Source organism: Miscanthus floridulus, chromosome 6 (genome assembly GCF_019320115.1).
Source record: "Miscanthus floridulus cultivar M001 chromosome 6, ASM1932011v1, whole genome shotgun sequence".
In the NCBI taxonomy this organism is placed as follows: domain Eukaryota; kingdom Viridiplantae; phylum Streptophyta; class Magnoliopsida; order Poales; family Poaceae; genus Miscanthus; species Miscanthus floridulus.
Window position 1 is genome coordinate 47723550 of NC_089585.1, and position 18155 is coordinate 47741704.

The 18155-nt window shown below is 46.5% G+C and overlaps 3 non-coding genes and 1 pseudogene across 3 annotated transcripts; 1 reads left to right on the forward strand and 3 right to left on the reverse strand.

Moving 5' to 3' along the window:
- Positions 1-3865: 3865 nt before the first annotated feature.
- Positions 3866-3959, reverse strand: LOC136462118 (small nucleolar RNA Z122). Its single transcript, XR_010760637.1, has one exon. It is a non-coding gene; the product is annotated as a small nucleolar RNA Z122 (small nucleolar RNA).
- Positions 3960-4033: 74 nt separating this feature from the next.
- Positions 4034-4152, reverse strand: LOC136462119 (small nucleolar RNA Z122). The gene has a single exon (XR_010760638.1). It is a non-coding gene; the product is annotated as a small nucleolar RNA Z122 (small nucleolar RNA).
- Positions 4153-4296: 144 nt separating this feature from the next.
- Positions 4297-4394, reverse strand: LOC136462124 (small nucleolar RNA Z119). Its single transcript, XR_010760643.1, has one exon. It is a non-coding gene; the product is annotated as a small nucleolar RNA Z119 (small nucleolar RNA).
- Positions 4395-13827: 9433 nt separating this feature from the next.
- Positions 13828-15517, forward strand: LOC136460574 (cyanidin 3-O-rutinoside 5-O-glucosyltransferase-like; annotated as a pseudogene).
- The last annotated feature ends 2638 nt before the right edge of the window (positions 15518-18155 follow it).

Genomic DNA, 18155 nt, shown 5'->3' on the forward strand with positions numbered 1-18155 from the left:
AACTTATCATGCTTCTCACCATATCCATTAAGGTACAGTTGCATCTTTCATCTACTCTATTCTGCTGAGGCTCGCCCGATGTAGAATACTGGACAACTATATCATTTTTCTATAAGAACCTTGCAAAGGGTCCAGAAACTTGGCCATATGGGGTGTGTCAACCGTAGTACTCTCCCCTATGGCCGGACCTTACTACCTTAACCTTTAAGCTGTGCTGATTTTCTACTTTAGCCTTGAATATCTTAAATTTATCCAATACTTTTGATCTTTCCTTAATTGGATAAATATAGCCAAAACAAGAATAATCATCTATGATTGTTATAAATGAATCATAACCATCCACACTCTTCACAGGAAAAGAACCACATATGTCTGTGTGAATTATTTCTAAAATTCCTACGCTTCGTTTGGCATCTTTCTTTATTTTCTTAATGTATTTTCCTTTTATGCAATCAATGCATTGTTCTAAATCTAAAAATTCTAAAGGCGGAAGAATTGATTTCTTAATCAATTGCTCTATTCTCCCCCTCGAAATATGGCCTAAACGCCAGTGCCATAATTTTGAAGATACATCATGCACTCTCTTTCGCTTATTTGTTGCATTCATAGATGAGGAAGCATTCTCATTCTCAGTGCTCACATCATTCATATTCTCAGAAAGTGATAATAAATAAAGCTTGTCTTGTCGGAAGGCAAGACCAACACACTCATTATTAATCATAATCCGATATTTGCCATTACCAAAATGGCAATCATATCCATCATCATCTAATATTCAAACACTTATCAAGTTTCTACGTAAAGAGGAGACATAAAAAATATCTGAAAGCTAAAGTCTAAAACCATCATTTAATTCTGAAGAAAGATCTCCAATGGCTTCAACTTCAGCTTCAACTCCATGTGCAACTTTAATTCTTCTTTCTCCTCTTTGCAAAGTCCTCCTCATACGGAATCCCTATAATGTATTTGCAACATAAATAGTTGCTCCTGAATTAATCCACCAAGTAGATTTTGCATAACTTAAAAATAAGGATTCATCTATGAATGTAATGATATCCTCACCTCTCTTCAGAAGGCTCTTCAGGAAGTCTGCACAGTCCCTCTGGTAATGTCCATACTTCTTGCACCATTTGTACTGATCCTTTTCAACTTGGGTATTATTGTTCTTCTGATGGTGCTCAGTCTGAGGAGCTTTCCCTTAGGGTTTGACATTCTTATTGAAATTCTTCTTGTTGTTGTCCTTCACAAGGTTAGCAAAGCCACCCTGTGAGCTTTTCATCCTCTCCTCTTCTTGAAAACACATTGCAATGAGCTTCTCTATATCTCATTTATCAGGCTGCATGTTGTAGTTCACAACAAAAGGTTCATATTCTTTGGGGAAGGAAGCAAAAACCAAATAAATTAGGAACTCATCCTTGAGCCCCAAATCCATTGGCTTCAGCTTCGAAGCCGTGTTGCTCATCTTCAGTATGTGCTCTCTGATACCGCCACCAGTGTATTTCTCATTAAATAATTTATTGATCAAAGTACTGGCATAGGCCTTTAAAGAGCCAGTGAACTGACTCTCCACTTTTTTAAGATACTTGGTAGTATCACAATCTAGGATAGACCCCCTTATGGCATCTGAAATTGTGGACTTAGCCATCATCAAGCACTTGCGGTTTGAAATGTCTCATTTCTTATGTTCGAGATCATATTTCATCTACACTTCTGCATGGTTTCGCTGTTGAGCAGTGAAATCAGCATCAGTCTTATTTTCTTCCTTTACCGGGTCCACTGGCTTAGTAGGACATGGGGAGGTAAGCGCTACGTCATTTTCAGACAGCACAAGTGCTAGTTCATACTTCTCTCGCCATACCATATAGTTGCCCCCTTCAAGAGGTGGTATGCGCGAGATAAATGCCATTGGGTTGAGTACTAAAAAACACCGTCAGAGATAATGAGAAAATATGATATTATAATTGCATGCTTCAATTTAACATTGGTCAAAATTAAAATATACAACATTCTTATATACCAATTCTACATCACCGTTGGGCAGAAATAGAATTAATGCATGAAAAACTTATGAATAAACATTATAATATTGCTATTATCAACGTTGGTCAGAAAAATAATAATATTATAATTTACTGACAAAAAGTGACTGCTCTTCAAATTAAATTCTCCCATTGGTTCAAATTTAATTAGAAGATAATAAGCTTTAACATTGCAGCGGAAACATGAAAAATTATTTATCTACTTTTTAGAAGCATTTGACTGTACTCATCCACTCTCTGAAAAAATTATCCCGTTGATTCAAATTTTGACAGAGATTTAAACTAGACAAAAATCATCAAAGAATTGCTTCTGAAAAAAATAAAACATAAATCTATTTTTACTACTCATTCGGCCCGACTTGGTTAAACAGTCACGACCCATTGGCAAAATCACGCCCGTGCGTCCACGCGCTGCAGCGCTTTGGCATGGCCCAGCAGGCGAAATCAGCTCAAGGTGGCCGCTCGCGCTGTGCTCCCCCGCGCCCCAGGCCGCAACCTGGGCCTGGCCGGGATTTCCTCAACCCTCCTGGGCCGTATCTGATCCAGCGAACGTCGACCATCCATCTTGATCCGACGGACCCCCGTCGTTCTCACAAGATTAAAAACCCACGCCGCGGCAGAGCGCCCTAACCCTAATTTCATTCTCGCCTCCCTCCGTCTCCTCTCCTCAGCGCCGCGGCCAGAAGAAAAGCAGGGATGCGACGTTGCCACCGGTCCCCCCGCCGGTGCACGCGCTCGCCCTAGGCTGAGTGCGCCGCCGTCAAGCGGTCTGGGCGACGGTGCCCTAATCCCCACATGCGCTGCGGTGGGCTCACCCTAAACCCTAGATTTCCCCCTTTCTCCTCAGTGCAACTGATGTTAGAGAAGAAGAGTGCGGCGCCACCGTGGGTCCCCTCGCCATAGCGCGCGCTCCCCAGTGGGTGAGTGCGCCGCCGTCGAGCGGTCCTGTGTTGGCGCCCAGAGCCCGTGCGCCGATGACTAAGCGTCGAGCGGTGGCTCGGCCCATTCTGCCCGCGCGACGACGGGATTCTACCCGCGCGACGGCAGTGGTGACGCGTGGCGGGGAGTCCGGGTAGGTCCTCCCCTCGTTCATCCTTACTCTAGGGTTAGGGTTAGGGTTAGGGTTTTGGGTTGGGGTCGATCCACTTGGCAAATCGAGTCCCCTCCTTCTATTTTCTTGTTTTGATCTACTCCAAGAGCTAGATCTACACCTAGTTAGACGTCCGATACCATTTTTATACTGGACAAGATCCACTAGCCATAGATCTAGCATGTATACTGACATTTGGGATAAATAGGAAGTGCTAGAACATGAACTAGTACGGAATTTAGAGATAGAGGGAGAGAGAGAGGGTGTGTGGAGGTGCAAACCATCGGCCGCCTTCGTAGAAGACGAGCTAGTCATGGGATTGCTCGTCGGTGACGTGGTGAAGCCCAACGGTGAAGGCGCTGGCAACGGTGCAGAGACGGCGGTGGCCGATGGCGGAGATTTTCGTCGATGGCAGCACCCCTTTCTAGATCGGCTAGGGTTAGAGGTGTAGGTGGGGTGTCTGGCGGCTCAGGTAAACCTTGTGCCTTGTGCCCTGGCCCCTACCTCCCTTTTTATGACGCTATGCGGCGGGAGCCCACCAACTATAGTTAGGGTTGGGCACCCCGATTAGGGCGTGGATCAAGGCCCAATTAGCCGTTGGGCCAAACTGGTGGGATCAATCTAACGCCCAGCTCCTGCAAAATTCCAACAGGAAGTGTAAGTGCCATAGTCAAATCCGATTCACCTCTCGTCAAAGCAGTTCAATCAAATCCGAAAAAGGCTAGTCAAATAAGTTTATGGGATCAGACGGACGTGCAAATTTTCATCATATCATATATGCATAGATCCATAAAATGATTTCTGAAATAAGTTGTTCGTCACTTCCCAAATAAAGCCTCCATTACCATACAAACAGGCAGTAATTTCCCAAGGAAAGATCATCCCAAGAAAGACGAAGATCTGGTATGGGATCAGACTGACGAGCAAGGTATAATCAAGAGGTGGGTAAGATGTCAAACTCTTTGAGCACACTTATCTACCCTCAGAAACAACATCTGGAATAAGTTCTCGTCATATCCCAACTTAGTAAAGCATGTAGGATAAGATGTCAAACTCTTTGAGCACATATTCTGAAGCACCGGATAACTACTTTTTTGCAGTTGACCAGGAATTAAGGCATTAAGCCACTAAGTTTTGTTTTCTAAAGGGGAGAAATCAGAGCAGGTGCTTTTGATCAGAATGGCAAATCAATTTTTTTGCAGCACTGGGAGAGCCCTTGGCTCATCCTCAGAAACAGCCTCTGATATGAATCGTCATCTCTAAAATCAGACAAGCTGCAAGAAAACTTTGCCAATACTTTGCAAGAAAACGTGTCGGATGGATGCTATGGAAATAGTGCAACCGTAGAACTTTTGATGGTGTGTCTTCGTCGCCTCAGCAACTTCTCAGTGGATCATGGAAGAAGCACAGAGCTGGGATCAAGAGGGTTTCAGAAGGCTGAGGGAGTTGCTTCTGTTGCTCCGTGTGACTTAGCTTAGTTTTCTCAGGATGTAATTTTCTGTTTAAGTCATTTGCGGTGTCTTAGTATGCCGTGGATTACTTTGAACCGGTCGTGTATTTTTGTGAACTCTATCTCCTCTTAGGGAAATACGTGTCCTATATATGGACACGGTCGTGAAAAAAAAGATATAAAAGATTCTTGGTTAGCTGTGAGAAACAGTCAGCTCAAATCCCTCCATGAACAAGTACGCAACAAGTGCTTTAGATCAGAACGACAATCACTTCTTTTGCAGCACAGGGAGAGTGGCTCGCCTCAGAAAGACTGATAAGAATCATCATCTCCAAAAGCACAAGGATATCCAGTTTTGCGAAGTTAAGCAAATTATTGACAGATCTAAAGGCTACCTTGGTAAAAGCCTCATCATAGTTAGTTTTCCGGATGTTGGGAGTCAAGTTTCCAAACATCCATGATCCATCCCATGTTCAAACAACCTTGAAAAAAGATTATATCAGGAACAGGCCAAACCAGGCCATGACAAAAATAATGTTGTGCCCTTGGACTATTTTGGGGAAACCAGATGGGCTTCTGATGGGCTACACATTGTTAGATTTGATCGCCTACCAGTTAGGCCCAAAGGCCTTCTGGGCCTTGTTCTTGCGCCCTGATCGGGGGCGCCCAACCCTACATGGTTGGTGGGCCCCCGTCGCACAGCGCTATAAAGGAAAGGTGGGGGCCGGGGCTCGCAATACAAGGTTCACCGCGCCGCCAGTCACCCCACCGACATCCTAACCCTAGACCCGATCTTGAGAAGGGGCGCTGCCAGTGACAGGAAGCACCACCGACGCCGGCAACGCCACCCCGACGCACACGCCGCCGCCGAGGACGCCACAGCGCCGACTCCCTCTCCACCGAACGTCGCTGCCGGCGTGCAGATGGCATCCGTCAACGAAACCCCGGCCGAAGCTTCGACAACTACGGCATTCGATGGTTTGCAACCTATCACCCCTTTCTCTCTGTCTCTCTGTGAAACCCAAACACCTATTCCTACTACCAATACATCCCGATCCGATGAACATGACTAAAAAGAAACCTAACAATGGTACTGGAGCCACGGTTCGACAAGAAATCAGATCGGGGAAGTGAAACCGACCGATCTGATGCGGATCGGGAAAGAAAATATAAAACCGAACTCTAAGACCTAACCCTAATTCCCCAAATCAAATCTGAAGAAGGGATTGAAGAAGGGAAAAGGGGAGGGTCGGATTCCGAGAACCCTAGACACAAATCCGAAAGAGGGAAAAGGGGAAGAAGAAAGAAAGAAGGGTCGAAACCCTAACCCTAACCCCAGTTTTCCCATTCGGATGAACAACAAAAAAAAGGAAGAAATCAAATCGGTCAACCTAACCCTAACATGAATCAAGAACGTGGTCCTACCTGGGCCCTCATCCCGCCGCCGGCATCGCCACCGCGCGGGACAAAGAACGAGCGGTCGGCCCTCACCGAGAGGAAGAGACCACCACCGTGCGGTACTTCCCCGTACCCGCACCGGCGTGCGGGATGAAGCCGAGGCCACCCTCGTGGCGCGGGAGAAGAAGCCGAGCCGGGGGCGCTGGCTCGCCGGGCTCGGCCAAGGAAGCGCCGTGGCCAGGCCGCTCGACGGCGGCGTGCTCACCCGTTGGGGAGCACGCGCGCCGACGAGGGGGCCAGCGACGGCGCAAAGGACCGCTCGCTCGTCGCTCCTTTGCTCTCGGTTGCGGCTCGCTGCTGTGGCTGAAGAGAGATTAGAGAGAGCGGCGAAGAAGAGAGAGAAAGGAAAGGGTCGAATGGCTAGGGTTTCTAGGGCGCCAGCCGCGGCGACGCTTTTGATCCACGTGAAACGGCCACTCGGCCGTCGAATCAGAACGAACGATCGAGATTCGCTGGGCCAACTCGCCGGCCCAGGCGGGCGCGAGCGCGCGCGGCGGTTTGCCGGCCCAGGCCCAGGTTGCGGCCTGGGTGCGGCCTGTGCACGCGAGGACAGCTGGGCCGAGCCAGTTTCAGCGCGTCTTGGGCCGCGCAGGGCTGAAAAGAAGAAGAAGAAGAAAATTTTTCTTATTATTTTCCAGGAGCAATTTTAAATGTATATTTTGATGAATTTGAATGATTTTGATATAATTTTCTGTGCAAATTTTATCCAACGATATTTTGCTCAGAAAACAATGAATTTTTTAGTGCTTCTGGAAAATAATAATATGAAAAGATTATTAATGTTTCCGCTGTGCATGATAATTATTGTTCTCTTTGATTAAATTTGAACCAATGGGATAATTTAATTTTGAGAGAAATGAATTTCTGATAATTTTGATGCGATTATGATATTGTTATTTTCTGACCAACGTTGTTAATAACAATATTATAATTTTTGATCCATGAGAAATTGTGCATTAATTTTACTTCTGCCCAACGGTGATGTAAAATATTTGCATGGATGAATTATAAGTTTTAATTTGACCAACGTTGAGTTAAAGCATGGAATTTTATGTATAAATGTTTCTTACTGACTCTAGTGTGATTTCAGGAGGCAAATGCATTGTGAACATTACCAACATCCCGACACTCAACGGAACCGATCACCGTGTGTGGCGGGAGAAATATGAATTGGAACTTGCGTTGGGAGAGGTCGATTTTGCCATCACCTCACCGTGTCCTACTAAGCCAGAGGACCCGGTGAGAGGTGACAATGAATCTAACGCTAATTTCGCTTCTCGAAAGCGTGATCATGCTGAAATAAGAATGAAATATGACCTTGAACATAGGCAATGGACTCTCTCCAACCGCAAGTGCCTGTTGGTAGCCAAAGCCACCATAGAAAAACAGATAAGGGGCTCAATCCCTAAATGTGCTACTACCAAAGAATATCTTGAGAAAATCAAGAGTCAGTTTACTGGGTCTACCAAGGCCACAACAAGTTCACTGATTAAGAAGCTTGTGAATGAGAAATTCACTGGTGGTAGCATAAGAGAGCACATTTTGAAGATGAACACTATGACATCTAAGCTAAAAGAAATGAATTTGAAGGAGGAGGATTTCCTGATTCATTTGATTTTTGCTTCTTTGCCAAAAGAATATGACACCTTCATTGTGAACTATAATATGCAGCCTGAAAGATGGGGCATAGAAAGACTCATCTCAATGTGTGCTCAAGAAAAGGAGAGGATAAAGTCCTCACAAGGTGAATCTGCTCATTTTGTGAAGGACAACAAAAGAAAGAACTTTAATGGCAAGAATTCTAAACCACAAGGGAAACCTAAGTGGGATAAGACATCTTCCTCCAGTTCATAGGGAAAGAAACCCTAGGATTCTGAGAATCAGCAGTATGGTGGAGCTGAAAAAGATCAGTGCAAGCACTGCTTCAAGAAGGGACACTACAAGAGGGATTGTCCAGACTTCCTGAAATCTCTGCTAAAGAAAGGTGATGAATTTATTACATTTGTAGATGAATCTCTGTATTTATGTTATGATAAATCCACTTGGTGGGTTGATTCAGAAGCAATTACTTATGTTGCAAATTTCTTACAGGGGTTAAGTGGGACGAGAACCTTGCAAAGAGGAGAAAGAACGATTAAAGTTGCAAATGGAGTGCAAACCAATGTTGAAGCCATTGGAGATTTTTTTAGAATTGAATAATGGTTTTGTACTTAGACTTAAAGAAGTACTTTATGTTCCCTCTTTGCGTAGAAATTTGATAAGTGTTTCGAAACTTGATGATGATGGAATTGATTATCATTTTGGTGATGGCAAGTGTAAGATACTGGTTAATAATAAATGTGTTGGTCTTGTCTTCCGACAAGACAAGCTTTATTTATTATCTCTTGCTGAGAATGCGAACAATGTATGTGATGAGAATGTGAATGATTCCCCATCTGCGGATGTAACTAAGAAGCGGAAGAGAATTGATACTGTCTCTTCAAAATTATGGCATTGTCGCTTGGGCCATATTTCGAGGGAAAGAATAGAACGATTGGTTAAGGAATCAATTCTCCCGCACTTAGAATTTTCAGATTTAGAACAATGTATTGATTGCATCAAAGGAAAATATGTCAAGAAAATTAAGAAAGATGCCAAACGAAGCACAGGAATTTTAGAAATAATCCACACAGACATATGTGGTCCTTTTCCTGTGAAAAGTGTGGATGGTTATGACTCGTTTATAACATTCACAGACGACTACTCTCGTTATGGTAATATTTATCCAATTAAAGAAAGATCGAAAGCATTGGATAAATTCAAAATATTTAAAGCTGAAGTTGAAAATCAGCACAATAAGAAAATCAAGATAGTACGATCAGACCGAGGTGAAGAGTACTATGGGCGACATACCCCATATGGCCAAATTCCTGGACCATTTGCAAGGTTCCTACAGGAAAATGGTATAGTTGCTCAGTACTTCACACCGGGGGAGCCTCAGCAGAATGGAGTGGCTGAAAGACATAACCGTACCTTAATGGATATGGTAAGAAGCATGATGAGTTACTCCACATTACCGATTAGTTTATGGATGGAGGCATTGAAAACCACAATCCACATACTTAATCGAGTACCAAGTAAATCGGTGCCTAAAACACCGTATGAATTATGGACAGGAAGGGAACCCTCACTTAACCATTTGCGTGTGTGGGGCTGTCCGGCTGAGGCAAAAGTGTTTAACCCAAACATAGGAAAGTTAGACTCCAAGACAGTCAGCTGCCATTTTATTGGCTATCCAGAAATATCGAAAGGATATCGCTTCTATTATCCTGACAGACATACGAAAATTGTAGAAACAAGACACGCTGTGTTCTTGAAGGATAACATGATTAGGGGGAGCATGGTAGCACGAGAAATCAGCCTACAGGAGAAGCGGGTACATGTGCCCACTCCGATGGTTGAAGAACCATTCTTCACGCTACCTACTGCTGTTGCACCGACAGTGCAGGACACTGTAGTGCCAACACCTGTTGCAAGTTCTCCCGTGGCGACAATGAATGAACATGAGGAACCTGTCCTTGAGGAACCTATAGAACCAAATGTTGCACATGAGGAAGAACAACAACAGCCAAATGTGGAACAAGTGCCGGAGGCACCTAGAAGGTCTCAAAGAATAAGAAGATCAGCTATTACTGATGACTATGAAGTTTATGAAATAGAAGAATGTCAGATGGGGGATGATCCCACCTCATTTGAAGAAGCCATGAGAAGCGACCACTCATCAAAGTGGCTTAAGGCCATGGAAGATGAATTGAAATCAATGAGTACCAATAAAGTTTGAGACTTAGAAAATATTCCTAAATGAGCCAAAACAGTAGGCTGTAAATGGGTCTACAAAACAAAATATGACTCCCAAGGGAATATAGAAAGATTTAAAGCACGACTTGTGGCGAAAGGCTTCACGCAAAGAGAAGGGATTGATTACACTGAGACATTTTCTCCAGTCTCATGTAAAGATTCCTTCAGAATTATAATGGCACTTGTAGCCCACTATGATTTGGAGTTACATCAAATGGATGTAAAGACGGCTTTCCTAAATGGGAATTTGGAAGAAAATGTTTATATGGCACAACCGAAAGGTTTTATCGTAAAAGGAAAGGAAAACATGGAAAGGAAAACATGGGATTTCAAGACAGTGGTATTTGAAGTTTGATAGAACGATAAAAGGTTTTGGGTTTGAAGAAAATGTTGAGGACAATTGCGTTTATGCAAAGTTCAAGAATGGAAAGTACATATTTCTAATCTTGTATGTGGATGATATCTTGCTTGCTAGTAGTGATATCAATCTACTAATGGAAACGAAGAAATTCTTGTCCTCAAACTTTGATATGAAGGATCTCGGTGAGGCCTCGTTCGTTTTGGGAATAGAGATTCACCGAGACAAGAGAAAAGGGGTTCTAGGATTATCGCAAAAGGCATACATAGAAAAGGTCCTGAAGAAATTTAGTATGCATGCGTGCAGTCCTTCACTTGCTCCTATAGTCAAGGGCGATAGATTTGGGGAACATCAGTGTCCTAAGAACCAATATGAAATTGACCGAATAAAAGCGGTACCGTATGCTTCAGCTGTTAGAAGTTTACAATATGCTCAAGTGTGTACACGCCCTGACTTAGCTTTTGTTACCGGGTTACTTGGCAGATATCAAAAAAATTCAGGAATTGAACATTGGAAATTAGTGAAGAAAGTCCTACGTTATTTGCAGGGTACGAAAGGCCTCATGCTTACATATAGAAGATCTGATTCCCTGCAGATAGAGAGGTATTCAGATTCTGATTATGTGGGAGATGAAAGAAAATCCACGTCAGGATATGTATTTACTCTCGCAGGAGGGGCTATATCATGGAAAAGCTCCAAACAAACCGTGACTACATCCTCGACAATGTATGCCGAGTTTATAGCATGCTATGAGGCAACAGGGCAGGTGAATTGGCTAAAGAAATTCATACCCGGATTGAAAGTGATTGATGATATAAATGAACCACTGAGATTGTATTGTGATAACAATCCAGCGGTACAGTACGTTCACAACAATAGGTCAAGTGGTGCTACCAAACACATTGACATAAAGTACTATGTTGTGAAAGATAAAGTTCGGGATCATATAATAAATCTTGAGCATATAAGTACAGAGAAAATGCTCGCGGATCCGCTCACAAAGGGCTTACCACCCAACGTGTTCAGAGAACACGTAGCCGGCATGTGTTTAAGGAAAAGCCTATGATTTCCGAACATATGAAGGGCCCAAAGAAAGTTTACATTTCAAAATGGAGAAGTGTATTGTGGCTGTTAGTCTAACGACACTAATTACTATGACGATGGGACAGTTCTATGCACTAACCTGTGATGAAATAGGATGGAAGCAAGAAAAATATGAATTGAAGGTTTTGAGTATGAAATTAAAGAACGAAGAATAGATAAGAGATCAAGGGGGAGAATGTTAGATTTGATCTCCTATCAGTTAGGCCCAAAGGCCTTCTGGGCCTTGTTCTCGCGCCCTGATCGGGGGCGCCCAACCCTACATGGTTGGTGGGCCTCCGTCGCACAGCGCTATAAAGAAAAGATGGGGGCCGGGGCTCGCAGTACAAGGTTCACCGCGCCGCCAGTCACCCCACCGACATCCTAACCCTAGACCCGATCTTGAGAAGGGGCGCTGCCAGCGACGGGAAGCACCACCGACGCCGGCAACGCCACCCCGACGCACACGCCGCCGCCGAGGATGCCACAGCGCCGACTCCCTCTCCACCGAACGTCGTTGCCGGCGCGCAGATGGCGTCCGTCAACGAAACCCCGGCCGGAGCTTCGACAACTACGGCATTCGATGGTTTGCAACCTATCACTCCTTTCTCTCTGTCTCTCTGTGAAACCCGAACACCTATTCCTACTACCAATACATCCCGATCCGATGAACATGACTAAAAAGAAACCTAACACACATCACACACCAGTGACACCACAAAAAGCAAGATAGGTGGATATGCAAAGTAAAACCCCATACTTTCCTCTATCTCAAGATAAAAGCACGTCTAGGACTTGGGGAGCACATTAGTGTAGCAGAGATTTTTTTTATGGGTCACCGGGGAAAAGATTTTCCCAACTGAATATATTGCACTGGAGAGGTAATATAAATTACTGCTCAAGGAGATACAACAGAGTACGCACACTTATAACACAACACCACCAACCACACACACACACGAGACAGAGAGGAGGACAACCATAAAGCACAGAGAAGGGAACAAAGAACTCCCATGATAAGCATGAAGTTGTTCACCAACTAACACCACCACCAAGCGGCTAAACTTCGGCGACCTCCAAGGCGATAAGCTTCGAGTCAATATGACAGGCAATAATCATGATTAGAATATCTTTGAAACATATCTAGGATCCAATTGACGCTCGTCAACGCCCGTTATGGGGAGGAAACCACAATGGAGGGAGGGCCGGCAAAAGGAGCACGAGGAGATCCAAGAGTGGGGATCATGATCTTGTTAGTGGAATTTGTTGAGACAAGGCAATCAAGGGTCATGGAGAATGGCAAAGCTAGGACAGCAACGTGGTTTGCTAGTTAGAACTTGTGCAGAATCATCGGAGAGGAGTAGGGCTAGGTCCCCAACGTAGGGAGGTGCCAATGATCTCCCAAAGCAACGCCTCCAGGAAGCGAATGACATGGGAAGATGGCACCATTACTTGACCGGGATCACCGGTTTGGGTTTTCACCTGGAGATCAAACTTAATAGGATGGTAGATGGAGCCTCGACGTTGCCTCCAAGGAACATGACGCACGTAGGGTGCCATCGTCGTAGGCACCGGCAACAAGCCGAGCAAGACTTTCGCTTAGAATCCACTGTAACCGCCAAGTAGTGCAGTGCCCGAAGCTTGCAACATGTGTTGAGTATCCAGCCATTTCTTGCGCCATCGAACGCATAGACCCCGTGCCTCGAATCGCAGCAGCAACTCCCCGACACCTCCACATGCTGTCACCGCTGCCGCGGGCACAGGCATGGCCAAATCCTTCGATCTGCCCACACGGCGCTCTGCCCTCTCCGTCAAGGGGCAGAGTGGCCGAAGACATCCGGAGAGAGCGGCACAGAGGGCGCCCACAGCACGCGGCCCCGCTGCCGGCTTGCCCGTGGCCAAACCGTGCGCAACGCACCACTGCACGACCCCTGCATACACACACAAACGGGCATGCTGCCCCGCCGCCAGCTCACCCATGGCCAAATTGCACGCCCCGTACCGCTACAGGGGGCCTTCACATGCACCTAGTGGACATCACCAGATCTGGTTGAGTGGCCGCTGGATCTGGTGAAGGGGCGTCGGATCGAAGGCCGGACGTCAAGAAAGAGTCGCCGCCGGCCGAAGAACCACGGTGGCCGAGGGAGGGAGGGGCAAGCAGTCCCCCGGCACCCCGGTCGCCCCAACCTGCCCGACCTTGGCCAGCCGCTGCGCGTCCGGGCCGGCCGTTGGCGTGTGCGCCTAGGGGAGAACTGGTCGGCCATCAACCACCTAGCAGGCGCGGGCGTCCTAGCCATCGGTCACTGCCCTCCAGCGCGCCCGCTGGCCTCCTGTTAACCTGTCTGTGCAGCCGCCGGCCGCTTGTCGGCTCCACCAGCACGCCCGCTGGCCGACGTGCCCACTCACCCGCCGCGCGCCAGATCCAGGGCTGAGGTCACCAGATCTGTGCCCAGGGACCTCAAATTCGACGCTCCATGCTCGCCGACGGAGGAACGCCAGAGGAACACCGGAGACGATGGGGAAAGGGAAGGGGGAGGTAGAGGATTTGAGGGGCTTGTGGGGGAGGAGGGAGACGCGGACGGGTCCCATTTTTAGGCCCACCGCTGCCGCATGCTAGAGAGTGGCGACGACGACCGAGGAGGTGACTCAGGAGGAGGGGGCCGTCGTCGCCGGCGAGCGCCCCTGACTCGCCCTTGGGGAGCTTAGCGGAGCGACCTGTTCTCGTGGAATTATCTGTTAAGTAGAATGGTCAGTAGAGAAATCACACTTTTGACCTATAAAAAGTACCCGACTGTCCTATAAAAAATGGGGCTTTTACATTTTTTACCATTATAAAGATCGTCACTCATTCGAATATCACTCTTAGAATGATACTTACAACTTTACCAGATGAGAGAAGTTTTAGTTACAGATTTACCACATTTGCGCATGTGGCATGCCATGCCAGCTCAACACGTTGGCATGAGCATGTGAAATGTTGTTGCTACCCCTGCCTTGCTCCTCTCTCTCCATTCCCGACAGCTGGGTCCCGCGGCACCTGTCACTTCCAGGTGGACCCCCACTCATCAGCTTCGTCTTCCAGCTCTAGCACCTGGATGGGAGACAATCAATCGGCCAATCTATCCAGCCACTCCATGCAAGACACTTCCTCGTGGTGGCCTACAGCGTGCATGGCCACTGGCCACGTCAACCCTACACGCATGCTCGTGCATCGCCTGGCTCAGACCAGTGGCTGCACGGCCACCCTCTCGATCCCGCTCTCCGAGCACCGCCGCATGTTCCCCTCCTCTCCTACCTCCCGTTCTCCGACGGCATAGACGACGGGACCTGGCCCACCGACTCGGAAGATAGGGCGCGGCGCTATGAAGCCAACTTCAGAACCCTCTCCGCCGTCGTCAGCCGCCTCGCAGCCACAGCCAATAGCGCCGGCCATCGGTGACCTGCGTGGTGTGCACCCTGAGCATGCCGGTGGTCGGCGAGGTCGCCCGCGCGCACGGCCTCCCGCTGGCCATCTACTGGATCCAGCCAGCGACCATTCTCTCCACGTACTACCACTACTTCCACGGCCACGACGAGTTCCTCCGCCTCCTCGCCGCTGCCGGCCAGCATGAGACAAGCGGAAACCTGAGGTCCGACGATGAGGTCACTCTTCCAGGCATGCTACGCCATCTTAGAACCCGCGACATGCCGAGCTTCTTCTTCACCGGGAAGACGAAGGATGGCCTATCCAAGATGGTGCTCCAATCAATGGATGAGCTGTTTCAGCAGATCGACGAGGAGAAGGCGGCAGTTCTAGTGAACACGTTCGGCGCGCTAGAAGACGTTGCACTACAAGCACTCCAGCCATACATGGACGTCTTCACCGTCGGTCCGGCAATTCCACTTCCATTGAAGAACGATGAAGCAAGCGAATTAGCACAGATCCATCTCTTCCAGCACGACGAGACAACGGCGTAGAAGTCCGTCGTCTACCTCTCGTTCGGGAGCCTGCTGGGATACATGAGACGGTAGGCCGAGGAGGTCCTCCACGGGCTGCAAGCCGGCGGGCGACCCACCTGTGGGTGGTGCGCAGGGAGGGCAGCGCCGAGGAGGTGGACGACCTCTGCTTGATGGCGGCAACAGTGGTGGGGATGGTGGTGGAGTGGTGCGACCAGTAATGGGTGCTGGCGCACCCGTCGGTGGGGTGCTTCGTGTCTCCCATCTAGGTGTTGGAGCTGGAACATGAAGCTGACGAGTGGGGTCCACCTAGAAGTGACAGGTGCCGCGGGACCCAGTTGTCGGGAATAGAGAGAGAGGAGCAAGGCAGGGGTAGAAAACAACATTTCACGTGCTCATGTCAGCGTGTCGAGCTGGCGTGGCATGCCACATGCGCAAATGTGGTAAATCTGAAACTAAAACTTCTCTCATCTGATAAAGTTGTAAGTGTCATTCTAAGAGTGATATTTGGATGAGTGACAATCTTTATAATGGTAAAAATGTAAAAGCCCCGTAAAAACATTTGGGGGAATAGAATAGTATAGCTTTAGTGCTGTACACGAGTGAATGGGAGCGGAACCAATGGGCGGGGAGCTTTCTAATGCCCTCCATGGTGTGGAGTGATGCCTTAAAAAATTGGGCCCCACGGTGAAGATTTTGGCATCACCTTTCAAAGGCCACAGCGTGGGAGGGAGGATATTTTTTTTAATTTTAACACTTTTTGTAAACTAATTCTAAATCTAACACCGTCGGTTTTTATTTTTTAAAACTAACACTTTTGGTCGCGCCTATTGCCCTAACGCGGCCAAATGCCTGTGCCGCGCCATGCATGGTGGCGCGGCAGCGGGCTGACATGGCGACGACCGGAACCGCTGACGGCTGACGTGGCAGGGCCTACCGCACCATCTATCACGGCGCGGCAGGGATCGACTTGAATGGACTGTGACTGCAAGCCTGCAACCGTACTGAAACAACAGCAGAAGCAGCCTGCACGCAAGCTGCAAACGAAACCGGCCAGATACATCGGCAGGGACGGATCACAGGAGAGCGTGGTACGGACGTCGAAAGAGACCCCTTGGTTGCTCTGTGCGGCCTCGCTGACCGACCTGAAAAGCACGCAGTGATGATGATGTTTGCCGCAGCGTCACGTCACCCTTCTAAATCTTAGGCCTCGTTTAAATTCCAAAAGGTACTGACGATAAATTAGTACAACACATCTTTCTCAAAATATCCATGATCGTTTTTGTATATTTGATTTACGAAAAACTTCACAACTTTTTAGGAGATTGAGTCTCCATGGCCGCTGTCATTTCTGTCGACGCCACATGGCTCTGTCTATGAGGTCTACAGTATACATCCACTGGCTCGTGCCTAGTGCTGCGGTGGTGTCCACCCTGACACTGCATTTGCTGGACCTGCTGGTCGTGTGATCAGAGCTGCACGTTTATGTCTACTAGCTTTAGGCCTTGTTTAAGTGGGTGGTTGGATCTAGCTACTAAAATTTAGAAGGTGTGTTGGAAAGATGTTGTATGGGGTGTTTAGATACTAATAAAAAAATAAATTACATAATCTATCAGTACTTCACGGGATGAATTTTTTAAGCCTACTTAATCCGACATCAACACATGTTTACTGTAGCAAACCATTATCAAATCATGGACTAATTAGGCTTAAAAGATTCGTCTCGCAAATTAGTCGCAAACTATGCAATTAGTTTCATAATTAGTCTATATTTAATACTCCATGCATGTGTCCAAACATCCAATGGGACAACGACTAAAATTTAGGAGGGACAACCAAACACCCCTTTTATGTGTAAAATTTTGGGATGTCGTATCACAGGAAGTGTCGTATGGGGTGTTTGGATACTAATAAAAAAATAAATTACAGAATCCGTCAGTAATCCACGAGACGAATTTATTAAGCCTAATTAATCCATCATTAGCATATGTGTTACTGTAGCACCATATTGTCGAATAATAGACTAATTAGACTTAAAAAATTCGTCTCGTCAATTAGTCACAAACTGTGTAATTAGTTATTTTTTAGTCTATATTTAATATTTCATGTGTCCAAACATTTGATAGAATAGAGAGTAACTTTAGGAGAGAAACTAAAAAGGTCTTGTTTTGTAGGATATAATTAAATCACACATCGTTTCTCACAATTTTATGGCCATTCTCACTGTGAACAGGGACCACAGGAGAGTGCGTGAACACTGGAAATTCTGTCGATGCCATATGATGACCATACGTTCGGCAGTTGACGCGCGTTGATGCAGTGGATGATGATGTATTGGTGTGCCTGCTTGCTTGCCATGTGCATTATTTGCTCATCGGCTCTACTCCCTCAAAAAAAAAAAAACAGGTTCAAAGCTACAATTGTATTTTTTTGGACAAAGAGAGTACATGTTTTTTTTAGAAGCTGATAGATTATTTGTCATATTTATAGTTAATTTGGCATAGCTTCTTGTCAGGGACGGAGCCAGGATCCATATATAGAGGGGCCAATCCACCGAGGCATAGGATGACAAAAATATATAAAAGTTTATAAAGGTTCTCATTATAGGCATAAAAAGAGTAGCAATTGTTTTTACCTCTTCGTCTGGGGCAAATGCTAAATGTCTAAATGGATGAGATAATATTACATGTATTTAATCTAGCTAGCAACTTAGTGACATTTGGCTTTAAAAGATGATTCACTGATTTGAGAATGGAGAAAAAATAAATAAACTAGTACTACTCTGACTCGTGCTGCAGTACCACGACCTCACCGTACTGACAATAAAAAAGCGGATGGATAAAAAACCAAAATGTATGGTGGCGTCAAGGTCAAGCTGTGATACGATGGTCTTCGTCTCCGATAGCG